This window comes from Hyaena hyaena, unplaced genomic scaffold (genome assembly GCF_003009895.1).
Source record: "Hyaena hyaena isolate Hyena2069 unplaced genomic scaffold, ASM300989v1 scaffold_1669, whole genome shotgun sequence".
Taxonomy (NCBI): Eukaryota; Metazoa; Chordata; class Mammalia; order Carnivora; family Hyaenidae; genus Hyaena; species Hyaena hyaena.
In genome coordinates, this window is record NW_024082304.1 from 156,169 (window position 1) to 176,820 (window position 20,652).

General features: G+C 40.7%; 1 non-coding gene across 1 annotated transcript; it reads left to right on the forward strand.

Moving 5' to 3' along the window:
* Window positions 1-2,620: 2,620 nt before the first annotated feature.
* On the forward strand, window positions 2,621-2,757 carry LOC120226382. Its single transcript, XR_005527006.1, has one exon. It is a non-coding gene; the product is annotated as a U8 small nucleolar RNA (small nucleolar RNA).
* The last annotated feature ends 17,895 nt before the right edge of the window (window positions 2,758-20,652 follow it).

The following is a 20,652-nucleotide window of genomic DNA, read 5'->3' on the forward strand; positions in this document are numbered from 1 at the left end:
TCCTCAAAAAATTAACACTAGAACTCCCCTATGACCCAGCAATAGCACTGCTAGGAATTTACCCAAGGGATATAGAAATGTTGATGCATAGGAGCACATGTACCCCAATGTTCATAGCAGCACTCTCAACAATAGCCAAAACATGGAAAGAGCCTAAGTGTCCATCAAAGGATGAATGGATCAAGAAGATGTGGTTTATCTATACCATGGAATACTACATGGCAATGAGAAGGAATGAAATCTGGCCTTGTGTAGCAACATGGATGGACCTTGAGGGTGTTATGCTGAGCGAAATAAGTCAGGCAGAGAAGGACAAATATCATATGTTTGCACATATAGGAGGATTAGGAGGAACTTAGTGGAGGACCATGGGGGAGAAGAAGGGCGGAAATGGTGGGGGAAAGGGGGAGAGGCAAACCATGAGAGATTCTTGAATGCTGACAAAAACTGAGGACTGATGGATGGGGGGGCAGGGGGGTATGGGCACAGAAGGGGGCATTTTTGGGGATGAGCACTAGGTGTTATATGGAAACCAACTTGGCAATAAACTATTTGTAAAAAAAAAAAAAAAAAAAAACTAACTAAAAAAAAGTCTTTAAAAAATAAAATAAAGAGAGAACATTATCATGGTCTGGACCAGCAAGTAGGACCTCAGTTCCTCCATATGTGAAAAACTACTCAGACTAAGTGGTCTCCACAGTCTGAATGGTATTATGGAATATCAGCTCTGACATTCTACAATGCTAATAATGTCCTATCAGAGCGCAGTTCCGTAAGTCACCAGGCAGGGAAATGCTTCTACATCCCAGAGCCTTATGCCAGCTTACCCTATGCAAGAATCTTCTCTCCAGCATCCCGTGACTCACTGCCCATCGTTTGCTTACATGCTTACAGTTTTTTAAATCAATTCTGAATCCTCAGCATCTAGGGTGGTATCTGGTGATACGTTCTTTACATGTGTTAAATGAATGAATTAATGAATGAACAACAAATGATCAAATCAGAGGATAGCGCTAAGCATAAGGAAGTTCTACATCATAAAACTTGAAAATTCACATTTAAAATAATTACATCAATACAGCAACGAGCACTTATCAAGTGGTTATTAGCTCCCAAACACTACGCTAACACCTTAATGTGCACTCTGTCCTTGAGCCGCAATTTACCTGCCTATGCTTTCAATACACTGGTCCCACTTCTACCCCAATAGCTGCTTTGCTATGTGCTTGCCACTATACCGCATACTTCCTGTAGCTTCTCGCATTTAATATCATCAACAAACTTATGAAGTGGATATCACCTCTACTTACCAATGAAGATTAAGAGGTCAATAACCAGCCCAAGAAGACAGTACATAGAAGAGTCTGGATCACATACCAGGACTGCCAATGCAAAACCCCATGGGGTAAACCACACTGCAATACCTCATCCCAATGACCAAGAAGACTTAGCTCTCATTGGAGCGATCCAACTGGTGATTGAAACTAAGGCACACAAAAAGCATGTGCTTTAAAATACTCAAGGTAGCAAAGTAAGACCAGAAAGGCAGTGAGAGCTATCCACTTTGTTGTGCCTGAATCGCAAGTCCCCAGAGACCACCAAGGAGCTGACGCCGATGCAAGTACATAAGGGTCTTTATTACAAGCTCGAACAGGGACTCACCCATCAACCGGCGCAGCAACAGCAGGGTGAAGCCCAGAACAATAGCGAGCAGGGTGTTTATGGGGTAAGGGACGGGGGTGTTACAGTGCACACGTTGTATGTATAGCATCATCACATAAGCACCGATCATAATTGTACAGTACCCATGGTAACAGTTTTAACCATTCAGTATCTGTGAGGTGTTCATTACTTTGGGCGGGACCCATTCATGACCTTTGAGAATCCTTTGAAAATGACCAATTATGAGGTGAGTTCAAAGGGCCCACGTGGGGTTTTAGGCAAGCGGTGAGAGATTAGCTAGTTTTTACAACGTAACTATCTATAATCCTCTGTCCCTGACTCAGAGCACAGGAATGTTTTTAACTTCTTTTGATTGGCTGATCTGAGGGCAGTCCGAGGGTGGCTTCAGCCTTGAGCAACCTGAGGCTTTTCCTGGAACTGGGGCTACGTGCAGCCGGAGGTTGCTCTTAATGGAGGCCTTAATCTCAAAATGACCTTACTTAGGCTCCTCAACTTCACAACTCTCCCCTCCAGGCCTGGAGGTGGTGTCTAAGAACTCCCACGGCTCCTCCCCAGAGCAACCCCACCCTCCAGGACTCTGCACAGCCTAGGACAGGGGCAGAGGATCTTGCCTGGAGCTGAACAGAATACTGCTACACTATGATGCATGTAAACCTACCAAAGCCCACAGCCCCGCCAAGGAAAGGCCAGAGGCAATGAGCCTGGCTCTCCTCCCACCTGCAAGCAGCAAAGGCAACACACAGCCTTAGGCAACATTCAGCCTAAAATATCCCTTAACCTCTCCCTGACCTTGGTCGCACTTGACTATTGCATCAGATCAACAGATCGTTAACTTTTTGGTCTCAGGACTGCTTTATACCTCCCTAAAATCATAGAAGATCCCAACGAACTTTGGTTCTATCTGTCCATATTTATTGTATTAGAAATTAAAATTGAATCATCAGGTAGGATAATCCTTACCTGTTCCTCCTTCAGGAGAGCATATGGGAACATAATGATTGGAGATCGCATGATGCATGATTAGCATCTCTGCGTGATCAGGACTTGCAACACCCTGATTGAAAAAAAAAAGAAATTAAAATTGAAAAACATTTTAAATTATTTTAACACAACCCACAATAAATCCATTAATAAAAATGGATATATTTTTACATAAAATTGATGTTTCTCAAAGCAAGCACATACAAAAAATTCCCGGGAAGCATGGCTTTGTTTTACTTTTTTGCAAATTTCTTCACTATGTGGCTTAATAAAAGGCAGCTGGATACTCACCCTGCTTCTGTATTCAGTCTGCTACAATATCCTAAGTCATATTGCCTCTAGAAAATTCAACCGCACCCTCTTGAGAGGGTGAGAGTGAAAAAGGCAAATAATGAAAATAGTTTTGACTTTGCACATCAAGCGTCCCCAGACCATACTTTGAGAACTTTTGCCCTAAGCCAATCACAAAACACATACGCTGGGAGCATCTGCGCCATCCCCCTTGGGTTTCTCTCTGGGAGCTGTAGCCATTCCCTTTGCTACTGTTACCTCCTTCGAGAAGCACTCTCTGATTTTGCATCCTCTATACACAGGCTGGGGAAATTCTCTGCCTCTTTGAACTCTGAAAGTCCTTTGTTTTTGCTCCTTGTGTGTTACACATCACTTTCTGGTTGGCAAGAGACTCACCTGTGGCTACTTTTGATCCTCTGCTCTAGTGTCAGCTCTTTAAAGCAGGACTTGCATCTCACTCAAAAGTCACATCTCTCATTTAGACGACATGCATAGTCAGTATCCACAGGAAGCATTTATTCGATTCATCTTATGCCAAGTACAGCCTGTAAAACAGAGGGTAGTAATAAACACATGAACTTTCAGTCAGATAGCCCTGGGTTCAGTTCTTCGCTCAGCCACTTCCTACCTAGATGACTTAACACCAGTTTCTTAATCTTTCTGAGCCTTAGTTTCTGCAACTAGAAAACAGGAATCAGTAAGAGATGTCTTCCATACTTTTGACATGAAAATTTAGGCATTTAGCATAATGTTAGACACAGTAAGTGCTCAATAACTGCTTTCACTGTTCTTGTAGAGCCAATCCATCCATGACTCAGGAATGACACCTGACACAGTTGAAGCCTGAAGATAGGAGACAGTGACACAGTTGAAGCCTGAAGACAAGAAACAGTGTAAAACTCAATGTGAGGGGGGTTCCACCCTGGTTTTCTAGGCTCAGCCTCCAGGGTCCTTTCTCAAGTGCAGACACTTCCTCATATCTCCTTTCAGTTCTTCCCTAACGGTGCCCTTCTGAAGATTCCCTATGAGCTGTCACCACTGCTTCATCTTACAGTCCACCTGCCAGTCCATCTGCAGAGTCACTCAAATCTGTCTCTCCATGCTCACCATCCCACCATTTTAAACCACCATTTCTCATGCTCGGCTACAGAGCTCTTGATTTGTCTCTACTTCTCGCTGGAGAACCTTTTAATCTATTCTTCACTCACCAGCCAGAATGACCTTTATCAATGGTCTTTGTCAATCTGCTGCTCAAAGCCCTTTAATGACATCCCGTTGCTCATAGAATAAACACCTAAACTCCTTACCATGACCTACAAAGTCCTCCATGATCTGGGCCCTCCCCAACTCCCAGCCTATTTCACAGCATTCTCCTCACGCTGCCCTTGCTTGATGTCCTGTCCTTCCATCCCTACAACCCGCCAAGCTCTCCTTCACCTCAAGGCACTTGTGTTGATTGTTCTCCTGACAGAAATATTCTCCTGGTAACTCCTATATGTCTTGCTCATTTTCATCCTTCAAATTTCAGCTCAAATGTACATCCTCATGGCCAATATAGCCTCACCGGTAACCCTCTCACTCATCACTCTATTTCTTTCACATCACTTCCGATGAGTTACACTTACTTATTTGTTGAGTTTTTTTGTGTGTCTTTTATTATTAGTTCATAACCTCCAAGAAACAGAAATTTTGTATGTTTTTTTCACATTATTCACCAATACTGCATATGGCACTCAACACTTGTAGGTACTTAATACGAATATATATTGAATAAACGACTTATTGGTCCAACAGTTGGTGGGTGGTAGGAGACAAGTTTCCAAACCTAGCCTGTTGTAGTTATCAAGAAAGGAGAGGGATACTTAGCTCAAACTCAAGGATCTTTCTCCACTGCAAACCAGTTCCTCATGCATTCCTCCAGCCTCTCCCAGGTGGTTCTATATCAGTAACTATCACCATCTCCCTATTTCACCCTCTCCTTAATTCCTTGCTACTTCTCCAGTGTTTCCTATTAGAGAGGGAAAAAAAAGCCCAGAAGACTTTCTCCCTAAGGATAACTGCTAGTTGCTATGTGGACACATTCAGGACTTAACAAAACTTATAAGAAGTCCAGAATCTTACAAAAATTCATGATCATCACCCTTGCTCCATAGTTTCTGACTCTCTCTTGAGATCATAATTTGGTTGCTGCATCGATGCATTTCTGCTATGAGAGTTGGACTCAGCAACCTTCTTTCCTAAAACAACCTCGCATTTCAGTCTGACAAGGCCATCCTTGCCTCAAATGGGCACCTTTCTGTAGGGCAGAGCCCCCAGTGCTCGGGGTTCTGCCATCCTCTCTTCCACTGCCTGCCACTCATGGCTGGTAGGCAAGGATGGCACTTTAGAATTAGCAGGAAGGTGAGCACTAATACATCGGCAACCAGCCAACATACCAAAATACCCTTTCTGGCCCAGATTCCAGCATGTGCCTGCCCTCTCCGAGGCACTACACAAATCCTTGCCAGCGAACTGATCAAATCACAGAGAGCTATGCTCAGTTGGTCTTTATGGTTATAATACTCTCCAAGCTTGTAAACATGCTTGAGGTTACAGTACAGTGGATGATGTTATATGCATGAAGACTGGGAGAAACAGCTTCTTGCCATTTAAATGCTTAGCACATCCTCAAGAAATCCCATTCTGCCTCCTCTTACCTCGCAAGTTCCAGGGAGCTGGAAGGGAGAACAGAATTACCTCCCCATGACCACCATCAGTATCCCATCTTGAACATCTTTATTGTCATTGTTCGGCCGAAAGCTATTTGGCAAACTGTTTTGAAAGCCCTCGGGTTGTTAAATTCAAGCAACTCATGCAAGAAGAGAAAAACAACCACAGCAAAAACAACAAACAAACAAAAACAAAAAACAACAATAACGACATAGACTTACCTCGGTACATTACAGAAAATTTCCCTCCTCTTCTCCATCCCTGACCAAGTCATTGCCCCCTACCTTAAGCAAGTGGGAGACCTGGACTTTGTTGATGGAGTCCTGTGATGTGCTATGCCTGCAGGACCCCTATGAGTATCACTCATGTCCTGTCTGTCAGGCTGGAGCCACAGAGCAGAGACTTAAAGAGCAGAGAGACAGTGATCAGAGCATGAGAACAGACACCAGAAAGCACTCTGGGTTTTCAGAGTTCATCATACACATTGTACTTGGTGATTCTTTTTTTTAATGTTTATTTCTTTATTTTTGAGAGAGAGAGAGAGAGGAGAGAGAGAGAACAGGGGAGGGGCAGAGAGAGAGAGAAGGAGGGAGAGAGAGAGAGAATCCCAAACAGGCTCTGGGCTGTCACAAACCATGAGATCAAGACCTGAGCTAAAACCAAGAGTCAGATGCTTAGCCAGCTGAGCCACGCAGACACCCCTTGGGTGATTCTTAGAGGAGCCCTGCAAGGATATCTGCCATTAAAAGATAAGAAGCAGAATAAGAAAGGTTCAGCCATTGCACAAGATCACACAGCAAATAAAGGGCCAGCTCTCAAGCCTAAGGATGCTGCCCTCTGATGCAAGCCTTTTTCATTAACTAGAACAATCCCTGTTTACAACATATATTACAGCCAAAGGCTAGTATCACTGTGTTAGATACATAGATGCCTGCCCAATATCTACCCCCAACTTCTGTGTTACACATGGACAATATTTAGGACAATAAGAAGCCCAGACCCAGACATCAAATGATTGGTCTGAGCCAATAGTTCTCAAAATTGAACATCTCAGACTCACCCAGAAAGCTCATTAAAACACAAATCCCTAGCCCCCCTCCAAGGGTTCCTGATTCGGTAGGCCTGGGGGGGGGCGTCCAATAATATGCACGTCCCACAAGTTCCCAGGTGATGGGGCTGCTGGTGCAGAGACCTCTCTTCGAGAACCGCCAGCCAAATCTCATCACGACAACCCTGACCTCCATTTCCCCTGCTGCCAGGTGTGGCTGTGAATCTCAGCAGTTTGGCCAATAAGATGTTAGGAGAAGGCTGCTGGTCTTCCAAGAACGTTTTGCTTCCTTAATATAAAGAGCAATATGCTTTGCGCCACCCCATCCCTTTCGTTCTGCTTTGGACAGAGAGGTGATACCTAGGACTGCAGGACTCATCCTACCTCTATGAGGCACCAAGACAACACCGTGGAGAGAAGGAGAGGAGGACAAAAAAGAAAAGCCTGGATCATTCATGACATATTTGAGCCCCCATATTAGTGCTGGGCCAACTACCACTAAATGTCTTATCTTAGGAAGTTAGACAACCAACATCTTCATAACGTAAGCAGCATTAGTCAGGCCAATTGTTATTCATAGTTAAAAACAACTGTACCTTATGTAAAAGGTTTCTGCAAAACAATTAAAAAAAAAACAACAACCAAACACTGGAAACTGGTGCCTTCCTGTATGCAAAGAGTATCTTTACGGTCATTAGTACATTCAGTCCAAGGGTAACTATGACATTGGATTTAAAAGTCATTGAGGCACCTGGGTAGCTCAGTCGGTAGCAACCAACTTTGGCTCAGGTCATGATCTCGCTACTCACGGGTTCAAGCTCCACATAGGGCTCTGTGCTGATAGCTCAGAACGTGGAGCCTGCTTTAGATTCTGCATCTCCTTCTCTCTCTGCCCTTCTCCTGCTCACAGGCGGTCTCTCTCTTTCACTCTCAAAAATAAATAAACACTAAAATTTTTTTTCAGTTATGTTTTTTCTAGACTGACTTATTTCACTTAGTATAATACCCTCTAGGTACATCCATATTGTCACATATGGTACAATCTCTTTCTTTTTTATGGCTGCATAATATGCCTCTGTGTGTGTGTGTGTGTGTGTGTGTGTTTGTGTGTGTGTACCATATCTTCCTTATCCATTTGTCTATCTAAAGGATAGACATTTGTCCTATCTAAAGGACACTTTGGCTGCTTCCATATTGACTACTGTAAATAATGCTGCAATAAACATAGGAGTGCATATATCTTTTCAAATTAGCATTTTTGTTTTCTTAGGGTAAATGGCCAGTAGTGAAATTATTGGATCATATCTGACAAGGGGTTAATATCCAAAATATATAGAGAACTCACTCAATTCAGTATCAAAGAAAACAAACCATCCAATAAAAAGTGGGCAGAAGATATGAATAGACATTTCTCCAAAGAAGACATCCAGATGGCTAACAGGCACATGAAAAGATGCTCAACATCACTCATCATCAGGGAAATGCAAATCAAAACCACAATGAGATATTATCTCACAACTGTCAGGATGGCTAGTATCAAAAAGACAAAATATAGCAAGTGTGAGCAAGACTGTGGAGAAAAGGGAACCTCTGCACACTGTTGCTGGGAATGCAAACTAGTGCAGCCACTATGGGAAACAGTGTGGAGGTGCCTCAAAAAACTAAAAATAGAACTACTGTATGATCCAGCAATTCCACTTCTAGGTATTTATCCAAAGAAAATAAAAACACTAATTTAAAAAGATATATACTCCCCTATGTTCATAGCAGCATTATTTACAAAAGCCAAGGTACGGAAGCAACCTAAGTGTTCACTGATAGATGTACTGTGTACACACACACACACACACACACACACCAGAATATTACTCAAACATAAAAAATTAAATAAAAAAGAATGAAATCGGGGCTGGCTTAGTCGGTTAAGCGTCTGACTTCAGGTCAGGTTTCACGGTTTATGAGTTCAAGCCCTGCATCAGGCTCTGTGCTGACAACTCAGAGCCTGGAGCTTGCTTAGAATTCTGTGTCTCCCTCTCTCTCTGCCCCTGCCCCACTCGTGCTCTACCCCTCTCTGTCTCTCAAAAATAAAAGTTAAAAAAAAAAAAAAACAAAGAATGAAATCTTGTCATTCATGACAACATGGATGGGCCTCGAGGGCGTTATGCTGAATGAAATAAGTCAGAGAGAGAAAAACAAGTACTATATGATTTCACTCATATGTGAAACCCAAAAAACAAAACAAGTGAACAAACAAAACAAAATGGAAACAGACCTATAGACACAGAAAACAAACTGGTGGTTGCCAGAGGGGAGGGGAGTTGGGGAAATGGATGAAATAGATGAAGGGGATTAAAAGGTATAAATTTCCACTTATAAAATAAAGTCATGGGATTTAATGTACAGCATAGGGAATGAAGTCAATAATATTATAACCACTTTGTATGGTGACAGGTGGTAACTATACTTACAGGGGTGAGCATTGTGCAATGTATAGAATTATCGAATCACCATGCAATACAATGTGAAACTCATATAATATTGTATGTCAACTATACTTCAGCAAAAAAATAGTTTGATGACTTTTAGTTTAAAAAAAGGTTTCTTTCTAGCAGCCATGCTTTATCAAAAATGTTTGGAATTCATTGCCACAAAGTATGCTTTGAGAAATAATATTCTAGGTATTAAATACATGTGTTTTTAAAATTAATACTAAAGGAACAACATGGACCACAAAAAACTATCTAAAGTCGTAGGCTTAATTTCAAACTTGTCTTTACAGACCCATCACGTCCGATAAGCAATAATTGCCCCCCAGAGACTGGAGTCATTAAGCAAAATGAAATGACCTTCAGCACACATTTGTTGCAAGATTAGAGAAATCACCTATTCCTGAGTATTGAGAAATGTGTTCCAAAGAACAAGTTCCATAAAACATTCCATCACCAAAAACTGTTTGGAAATGATGCATATTCTAACTCACTCCTCGGAGGTGCAATATGCATGTTGATATTGGGGCATGGGGTCGGTGGGGGGGCTCAGTCAGTTAAGCGTCTGACTTCCGCTCAGGTCATGATCTCACGATTCGTGGGTTTGAGCCCCCGTGTCTAGCTCTGTGCTGACAGCTTGAAGCCTGCTTCAGATTCTCTCTCTCTCTTTCTCTCTCTCTCTCTTAAAAATAAATAAACATTAAAAAAATTGATAGCATTTTTCCTTAGTATCAATAAAATAATGGTGCATCTTAAAATTGACACACCATTAATTACTTACCAAGATTGGTAAATAAAGCATTGTATATGACTTTTAGCCTGTCACATAATCATGCTGTGTCTCAGTTTTCTCATTGGCAAAATGGGGACATTATCTACCTCCCAGAATGGATGTGGGGATGAAATAGTGCCGGGCACAAAGTAAGCACTCAGTAAATACTAGCCATCCTAATAACAATTTCAGGAACACTAAAAAGGCCCCCACCTCTTCAAATCCCTTCCTTACCTCTTTATTGATTCTTCCTTTAACAATGAATATTTTTCCCAAAGAGATATAAGTCTTAAAACGCAATTCCATTAAGGAGAGGGGACCACAGACTGGCACTCATACTCAGGTATAAAGATGAATAAAAGATGTTCTCCTGAGGGCAAATTTTTGCAGAGGGAGAGGGGAGGGGTCACAAGATGCAAACGCTGTGTGAAGGTGGGGAAGAAGCCGGGCCGCATCTTGTGGGGAAAGGACAGCAGCAAGGTAGGAGGTATGATCACTTTCTGCAGCTTTTCTCAGGGTTGAACCCAGGCTTGTTTCCCCTGAAGGCCTCAGAGTACTCTTTGCTTGGAAACTGAGCATCTTCAGGAAGCTTCAGCCCTTCTTCAGATGAGATCAGGCTTCCATCGATAGCCTCCTGAATGTGAGGAACTAGACACTGGAGAGGCACCAGGAGGAAGAGGGTCCCACTGACAGGAGATGTACGGAGGACTGAGACTAGCTGCTGTCTCTTCATTCTGAGGAACAGTCACGCTAAGAGGGACGGACGCAGGCACCACCGCAACAATGACAGGGCCACTGAAAATCCTTAAAACTTATAAACTACTTTATTTTTTAATGTTTATTTATTTATTTGGGAGAGAGGGAGGGAGGAAGGGGGGAAAGAGAGAGAGAGAGAGAGAGAGAGAGAGAGAGAGAGAATCCCAAGCAGGCTCTGTGCTGAAAGCTCAAACACACGAACCGCGAGATCAGAACCTGAGCAGAGATCAAGAGTTGGACACTTAACTGACTGTGCCACTTAGGCACCCAAAACTTACAAAATACTTTAAAAACCCAGGGCCAGGGGTACCTGGGTGGCTCAGTCAGTTAAGCATCCAACTATCCAACTTCAGCTTGGGCCATGATCTCACAGTATGTTAGAGCTCCACGCTGATTGGGATTCTCTCTCTGCCCTTCCCCTGCTTGTGCTATCTCTCTCTCTCTCTCTCAGAATAAATAAATAAATACATTAAAAAAGTATAAACCCAACAGACATTGTGAGGAAATGTCTCTCGTTTCTTTCACAAATGTTTCATTGTGTATCAGTATTGTCTTCATCATTATCATTGTCTTCTTTATTTTTTTTTTAACATTTATTTATTTTTGAGACAGAGAGACACAGATCATGAGTGAGGTAGGGGCACAGAGAGGGAGACACAGAATCAGAAACAGGCTCCAGGCTGTCAGTGCAGAGCCCAATGTGGGGCTTGAACCCACAAACCATGAGGTAATGACCCGAGCCATAGTCTGATGCTCAACTGACTGAGCCATTGGGGCGCCCCATCATTGTCCTCTTTAAATAAGTGTGGCAATAAATAAATAAATAAATAAATAAATAAATGTAAGTGTGCCCATTTTTGTGATGAAGACTCACTTTCTTTTTCTAGGGAATTTTCAAAAATAAATAGGTAGATAGATAGATAGGCAGATAGGTAGATAACCCAAAAGAAGCAGAGGAAAAACATTTAATGGATCAAGCACAAGTGTCAAGACCACAAGAGCTTTAAGAACAGTCTCAGCCATTTGCTGGCTGTGACCTTGAACAAGTCACTCAGTCTACGGAGATTCACCTGCAAAATGAAGGTCATGCCCTTCACCTTGCCCACAGCACAAAGGTGTCACAAGTATCAAGGTAAATAATGTAGATAAAAGGACCCAACAAAAACTAAGTAATGAAAGGAGGCAAAGGAAGCTATTGAAAATTAAAACTTATATTTCCTCTGTCTCAATAATCCCATTTTGGGGGACTCTACTCTATAAAAATATAAGCATCTGTATGAAAGGAATTATGAATGAGGATACTTATTACAGTTCAGTTGGTATAGGAACAGGAAAGGGAAGGAGGGAATGAATGTAGGAGGGAGGGAAAAGAGAACAAATCCAAAAAGTATTTGACTATCTTTCAATAGGGGATTAGCCAAATAAGTTTATGGTATATCCATACAATGGAATATTATAAAGCTATTATTATTTGTATTAGACTTATATAACTTGACTTAGAACCTTTTCCCTGATATATCTCTAAGTCAGAAAAATAAGATATAGAGCTTTGGTTTATCCTTTTTTTAAAAATTTTTAAATGTTTTATTTATTTCTGAGAGAGAGAAGAGAGAGACAGCATTAGCAGGGGAGGGTCAGAGAGAGAGGGAGATACAGAATCTGAAACAGGCTCCAGGCTCTGAGCTGGCTGTCAGCACAGAGCCCGATGCAGGGCTCGAACCCACAAACCATGAGATCGTGACCTGAGCTGAAGTCGGATGCTTAGCCGACTGAGCCACCCAGGTGCCCCTGGTTTATTCTTTTATTGAAAAAAAAAAAAAAAAAGGAGGAGCACCTGGGTGGCTCAGTCAGTTGAGTGTCCAATTCTTGGTTTCAGCTCAGGTCACAATCTCCCAGTTCATGGAATTGAGCTCTGTGTCCAGCTCTGTGCTGACAGCATGGAGCCTGCTTGGGATTCTCTCTCTCTCTGTGTGTGTGTGTGTCTCTCTCTCTGTCTCTCTCTGTTCCTCCCTCAGTAGCACTCCCTCTCTCAAAATAAATAAATAAACATTTTTTAAGAGAAAAGGAAAAGAAATTTGCATTATATTTAGAACCGGAAAAATATATATATATTTGCATTATATTTAGAACCATAAAAAATTAGGGCACCTGGGTGGCTCAGTTCAGCATCTGACTTTGGCTCAGGTAATGATCAGGCTTTCTGCTGTTAGCACAGAGTCTCCTTCCAATCCTGTGTCTTCCTCTCTCTCTGCCTCTTCCTAGCTTATTTGTTTTCTCTGTCTCTCTCAAAATAAATAAATAAACTTTAAAAAATAACCAGAAAAATATTTTAATATAGATGTAAATCCTAAAGAAATAATCTAAAATTTGTAAAATATGCTTTATGCCCAAAATGTTCCAACTATCATTTAGAAGAGTGACAAATTGGAAATAATTTCAATGTGCAACAATAAGGGGTTGATTAGGTAATAGGATGCCCCCATGTGATTGAGTACTTTGCAGAAATTAAAAATGATGATCCTGAGGAATTTTAATAACTTTTGGAAATGCTAATGTTCCTAAGCTAGGGGGGAGAAAGCATGGAAGATTATATACACAAACTGTGGTCAAAAAACAATGGGGATGTGGAGGAGCCCAGAAGAGATGTTAACTGAGTGTTAGCTAATACCCTCTTCCTACGTCTAAATCTCAAAGGGGTTCAGTAAATTCCAAGGTCCATACACTTTCAGAGAATAAGCCTATGATAGTTTCCTAGAACAGGGGGCTCAGAATAGCCCTCTTCCCAGAGAAGTCATGGAAGGTTAAGGTGGGAAGAAGCATCAGAGAAGATGGGAGAGGAGCAAGAGTTCAAGGGTAAGACTAGCCAGATTCAAGTCTGGATTGTACTCTCACTCCTTGGGTGGCCCCAGGCAGGTGATTTAACCTCTCTAAGGAGACTGGTGGTAAGCAGAGCAGCTACACCATACATGAAATGAAGCAGTCCAATGGCTGCACCTAACAAGTTTTCAGCAACTGTGAACAGCGTCAGCAGTGGTGAAGACAGTGGGCTTCCCAGCGTCTCCAACACACTGTGAGTCAAGTGTGATCTAAAGAGATGAAGACTTGTCCAAGTCACACACCACAACTCCTCAACCAAAACAGACTCCAAGCCTCCAAATTGCCTTTCTCTGGCCCAGAAATGCCTCCTGAGAGTCTTGTCTCTTCCTGCCTCATCCCCCCCAACCCTGATTTCCTCTTTGCAAACAGCTGAAACTATCACTTTGATATTTAAAAACGAAAGCCACTGTCATGTGCCCAGAGTAATAAATGTTTTAGAGTTTCAATTAAACTAAATGTAGGAAAGCTGGATCCCATTCCTCTATCTAATGAGTCACACAGACCCATTACCCCACCATCCATTAATTCTAACAAGGTCAGCTCATTAGTGAAGTCTCCTTGTGACTGTGTAATGAACCCGCACAGGAGTGTGCGGTGAGAGAGACCAGCAGCCAAGGCCTCCGGAGTTTCTGTGCCATTTCTCCTGCCCATCAAAACTCAGGCCTCAGGGCTGAGGGAGGATCAGACACACGAAGGCCACAGGTCCCAAGTGAAACTTCTGAAATTTACACGTCTAGCCTAGAAGTCACAAAGCCCCAACACTGGTTTCTCCTGGTGCTTGAGCACAGCAATATTCTATAGTTGTTTCCTTTCTGTTGTTTCTCTCTCAAGCTAGAATCTCAAGTGCTTAAGGAAAGACAACCTTAATACTTATTTACGGTCCATTTTCTATCAGGCACAATGCTAGATGCCATTTCATCACCATCTTAAAGATGAGGAAAATGAGTATCAGCCTCAGAATGGGTGAGTAGCTTTCCCAAGAACACACAGCTTATAAGTAGCTGTGGGATTGAACTTGAGTCCCGCCTGACTCCAAACCCCACCGTATTAACTACAAAGTTTTCATTTCTTTTTTGATAAGCATTCCAAATGAGTTAAAAACAGAGATCTCTGGACAAAGAAAACCTGCTGTATCTCCAGCATATTTTCTATGGCTGATGTGAGGATTAAGTGAGATAATGAAATAAAGGCACTTGACATAATATAGAGGTTATCGGTGCTAAAACAGAGGTAAATATGATTATAACGTGGGGAACTTCCTAGATGATCAATACACATTCAGAATGATAAAATTTTATATCTGAAGAGACTTCAGAAAATATCTTCCTTAACTGTCTCATTTTATGGAGAAAAAAATAATTTGGTTAAGAGGACAAAAGAAATTAAAAACAAAAGTGAGGTTGACTTCAAGTCTGGCTCTCCCTTCTCTTCACCAGGGGTTTTTATGCCCTGCTCCCTATAGTGCTGGAGTTTTGCAGAGTTTCAGGGAGGTTCCTAGAGAATATAGAAAGAAAGAAAGAGATGGGGTGTCTGGGTGGCTCAGTAGTTTAAGCATCCAGTTTCGGCTCAGGTTATGATGTCAGGGTTTGCGAGTTCAAACCCCACCTCAGGCTCTCCACTATCAACACAGAGCACTCTTTGGACCCTCTGTCCCCCTCTCTTTCTGCCCCACCCCTGCTCCCTCTCTCTCTCACAAATAAACATTTTTTAAAAATATTTTTATTTATTTCTAGGAGAGAGAGAGAGACAGACAGCGTGAGCAGGGGAGGGTCAGAGAGAGAGGGAGACACAGACTCTGAAATAGGCTCCAGGCTCTGAGCTGGCAGTCAGCACAGAGCCCGACGCGGGGCTCAAACCCACGAACCGCAAGATCATGACCTAAGCGAAAGTCGGAAGCTTAACCGACTAAGCCACCCAGGCACCCCAAATAAACATTTTTTTAAAAGAAGGAAAGAAAAATAGGCTATAATCCCTCCCAAGATGTTGCCCCTCCAGCCAGAATAGCTCTGCTTTTATCCATGTTTAAACTGGGCTTCTTCACACTGAGATACCACCTCACATCAGTCAGAGTAGCTAAAATGAACAAATCAGGAGACTATAGATGCTGGTGAGAATGTGGAGAAACGGGCACTTTCCTACACTGCTGGTGGGAATGTAAATTGGTGCAGCCCCTCTGGAAAACAGTGTGGAGCTTCCTCAAAAAATTAACAGTAGAACTCCCTTATGACCCAGCAATATAGCACTGCTAGGAATTTATCTGAGGGATACAGAAGTGCTGATGCATAGGAGCACATGTACCCCAATGTTCATAGCAGCACTCTCCACAATAGCCAAAACATGGAAAGAGCCTAAATGTCCATCAACTGATGAATGGATCAAGAGGATGTGGTTTATCTATACAATAGAATACTACATGGCAGTGAGAAAGAATGAAATCTGGCCATGTGTAGCAACATGGATGGAACTTGAGGGTGTTATGCTGAGAGAAATAAGTTAGGCAGAGAAGAACAGATACCATATGTTTTTACTTGTAACTGGAACAGAAGAAACTTAACAGAGGATCATGGGAGAGGAGAAGGGGAGAAAATAGTTGGGGAAAGGGAGGGAGGCAAACCATGAGAGACTCTTGAATACTGAGAACAAACTGAGGGCTGATGGGGCTGGAGGAGAGGGGGAGGGGGGAAATGGGCATGGAGGAGGGCACTTGTTGGGATGAGCACTGGGTAATATATGGAAACCAACTTGACAATAGACTATAAAAGAAAACAAAAGAAAAAATATAAACTGGACTTCATCACAAGAGTTTATGTGATGACCGGATTCTGCTGCTTTAAAAAAATAAAGTTTGAAAAGTAGGCATTATATTTCATTGTTGGATCATGCAGAACGATGTAGAAACTGATGGGACAAATAAACAGAAAATGAAGACAAAGGTTTTCTTGATATGAGGAATACGCTAGAGCTAGTAGAATATATGAAACTTTACACCCATCAGATGGAGAACATCAATACTTTTCATGCACTCATGGGACTCTTACAAAAATAAAGGACTCAAAAGGAGGCTCGAAATATCTCAAAGAATCACTATCTTACAGACCATGGTTTCTGATCACAGCAGAATAAAATTAATAATTTTTATTATAGCTTAAAAATTCCATAGGTCTGATAACTAAAACAAAAATACTGTTACTGTATAATTCTTAGGTTAAATTCATGAATGAGATGACAAAAGGCTTGTAATTAAAAAACAATGAAATCAATATATAGATTGATTCATAGATAATGCCAAAAGCAGTACAAAAAGAAAAATTTATAGCTTCAAATATAATGAACAGAAAACAGTGAAAATTAAAATTAATCAACCTAAGTGCTCAACTCAAGAAGATAAAAGAGTATCAGATATACCAAAAGGCAATAGGATGAATTAAATAAAAAAATACAGAAACCAAAGAATAAAGAAATTTTAAATTACAAAAAATAAATACTCCAAAAAGCAAGTCTTTGAAAAGAGCAATAATATAGACAAACCTATGGGATGACTGACTTAAAAATTAAAAAGATAGCAGCAAGTAATGTTTAGAATTGCTGAATCATTATATTATGCACCTAAAATAAATATAACACTATGTTAATATTTTTTCATAAAAAAAGAAAAAAATTAAAAGATAACATGCCAACTTTTAAAACCATAGATTGATAATAGATACAGAATTTTTATTTAAAAATTGAAAGTTGGAGTGCCTGGGTGGCTCAGTCAGTTGGTATCCAGCGCTTGACTTCAATTCAGATTATGAACTTACGGTTTGTGGGACTGAGCCCCACACTGGGCTCTGCACTGACAGCATGGAGCCTATTTAAGATTCTCTCTCTCCCTCTCTCTCTCTCTCTCTCTCTCTCTGCCCCTCCCCCACTTGTGTGCACATGTGCTGTCTCCCTCTCCCTCAAAATATATAAGTAAACTTTAAAAAAATTTTTAAATTAAAAATTATATGTGAAAAGGCAAGAAAATCTAAATATGTAAATTTCTTAATATATAATTACCAAAATTGGTACAAAAAAAGAAATATAAAATTTAAATAATCTAAATAATTATTAAAGAAATTAAGATGATAATAAAAGTCCTTCTATCCCTCCAAAAAAGGCCTGAGGCTTAGATAATTCTACAGAAGAGTTCTAACAAACTTTCAAGTAAAAGATAATGATCCCTCTGTTATACAAATTGTTTTAAAGAAAGAGAAGGAAGGAATGAAAGGAGGGAGGAAGAGAAAGGGGGAGGAAGGAAGGTAGAGGGAAAGATTTCCGATCAATTTTTATGAAGCTTATATAAATTTTACCAAAAAAAAAAAAAAAAATAGACAAGAACATCACAAGGAAAGAAAGGAACATTATATGCTGAGTCATTCAAACACATATATGAAAAGTGTGGGTAAAAATGTTAGCTTTTTTTCCTCCCAAACCATCCATCATAATCAAGTAGGATTTATTCAAGAAAGCTAAGTATGGTTTAACATGAGAAAAAAATATCAATGCAATTTTCTACAATCAAAGACAAGAGGAGAAAATTTGCATTGTTATCTCAATAGTTACAGAAAAGGCATCTTATAAAATTTTGTACTAATTGTGAAAACTCCCAGAAAACTGGGAGTTGAAGAACTTCTTTAACTTGATATAAAACTATACTCCATAAATCTACATACAATATTCAACCCAATAAAAACCTTTTCTATATACTACCTTGAAATCTTCTTCAAATCATAGATAAGCTAGGGCACCTGGATGTCAGCTATGTGTCTCTTGATTTGAGCTCAGGTCATGATCTCATGGTTTGAGAGATGGAGTCCAGCCTCGGGCTCTGCCCTGATCATGGAGCCTGCTTAAGGTTCTCTCTCCTCCTCTTCCTCTCCCCTTCCCCCTTTTAAACACATGAATTATCCCTTTCTCCCAAAAATAAATAAAGAAAATCTTTTTTAAAAAGCAAGAATAAGAATAAGCTGGGATCTCACCAATCACCAGTACCTATCAAAACAGTACTGGAAACTGCCCCCATTTAAGAAGACAAGAAAAAAATAAGAGCCTAATAATATAAGAAGGGAAGGAACAAAACTATCAATGTTAGCAGATGACAGAATCATCTATATATAAAATAACCATAGCATCAGAAACAAATCAATAGAACTAACTAGAATTTAGTAAGATTGCCAGATTTAAGACAAATTTATAAAATCCAACAACAAGTGTCTATATAAGCAGAAAACAGAAATTTGTTTGTATTAGCAACAAAAATAATAAACTGGCTAGGAACTTTAAAGGAAAAAATAGAGATTAATGTTCACAGATAAATAATTCACATTTGTAATTATCTCGATTTTCCCATATTTATCTATTAACTCTGTGCAATTTTAATTAAAATTCCAGTAGAATTTCCTGAGAAATGTGACAAATCGCATCCTTCAAATAAGTCCTCTTCCCCTCCTAAAACTAAGCAAGTTGGCTTAAATGTCCTGTAACTAAGGAGAAGAAAAATGTAACATGCATGACTAGAATTTAAGAAGGGAGACCTGAGGGGTGCCTAGGTGGCCCAGTTGATTAAGCATCTGACTCTTGATTTTGGCTCAGGTCATGATCTCCTACTTTGTGAGATCAAGCCCCATGCCCAGCTCTGTGCTGACAGTGGAGAGCCTGCCTGGAGTTTTCTCTTTCTCTGCTCCTCCCCCACTAGTGCTCTCTCTTTCTCAAAATAAATAAATAAACATTTAAAAAGAGAGACAGAAAGAAGACCTAGAGACCAGGAGAGTGACAATTAGACTCTTATAAGACTTAATTTTCACAGCATCCATGTCTGTCATTGTTATGATTCCCCATTCTCTATGGCCTCAGTTTCTCAATCTGCAAAGAGATCTCCAGCCACATTTTCCAAGGCATTGTCTATTTCAAAGCACGAACTAGGCTTAGTGCTGGGAAGTCAGAATCTTGTTCTGCCCAGTTCTTCTGGAGTGAATATCTGCTGTTTCTGGTCTTCCCTGATTCTGCATTTCTTTTTTATGGAAACTGTCCCTTTCCTACACCCAAGTGATTCTGGTGATGCTATACTCAAGTGACCTTGTTTCCTCTACCATTCAGGTATATATCCCATCTCTTTGAACACCTCTGTTGTGGGCCATCTGACCCAAGCAAGTCTAATCAGAGTCCATTTTAGGGGTTATATGAAACATAAAGAAAGAATGTGGCACTTTTTCTTGTGGATGAACACCTGTGATCAATATCCTGTATCAATAATACAAGCCTAGAGTTCCCATACCTAATTTTACCACCATGTCAAAAAAGTATTGCCAAAAATGAAACCAATATATACGTAAGAAGAACTTTTAAAAATAGAGAGAAGGAGCTTTAATAATATTTTAACTCCTATGTCTAAAGCCACTCCACCCCTTGATTCCCAAGGAGAAGAGCCATTAACTGTCCTTTTCGTTTTGCTTATGTTGGTTTGAGTTGAATTTCTATTACTGGCAGCACTGGACAGCAACATGCAGAAGAATGAAACTAGATCATTTTCTCACACCATACACAAAAATAAATTCAAAATGGATAAAGGACCTGAACGTGAGACAGGAAACCATCAAAACCCAAGAGGAGAAAGCAGGAAACAACCTCCTTGACCTCCACTGCAGCAATTTCTTACTTGACACATCCCCAAAGGCAAGGGCATCAAGAGCAAAAATGAACTATTGGGACCTCATCAAGATAAAAAGCTTCTGCATGGCAAAGGAAACAATCCATAAAACTAATAGGCAACCAACAGAATGGGAAAAGATAGTTGCAAATGACATATCAGATAAAGGGCTAGTATCCAAAATCTATAAGGAACACCAAACTCCAAACCTGAAAAAGAAATAATCCAGTGAAGAAATGGGCAGAAGATATGAACAGACACCTATCCAAAGAGGACATCCAGATGGCCAACAGACACATGAAACGATGCTCAGCACCCCTACTCATCAGGGAAATACACATCAAAACCACACTGAGATACCACCTCACGCCAGTCAGAG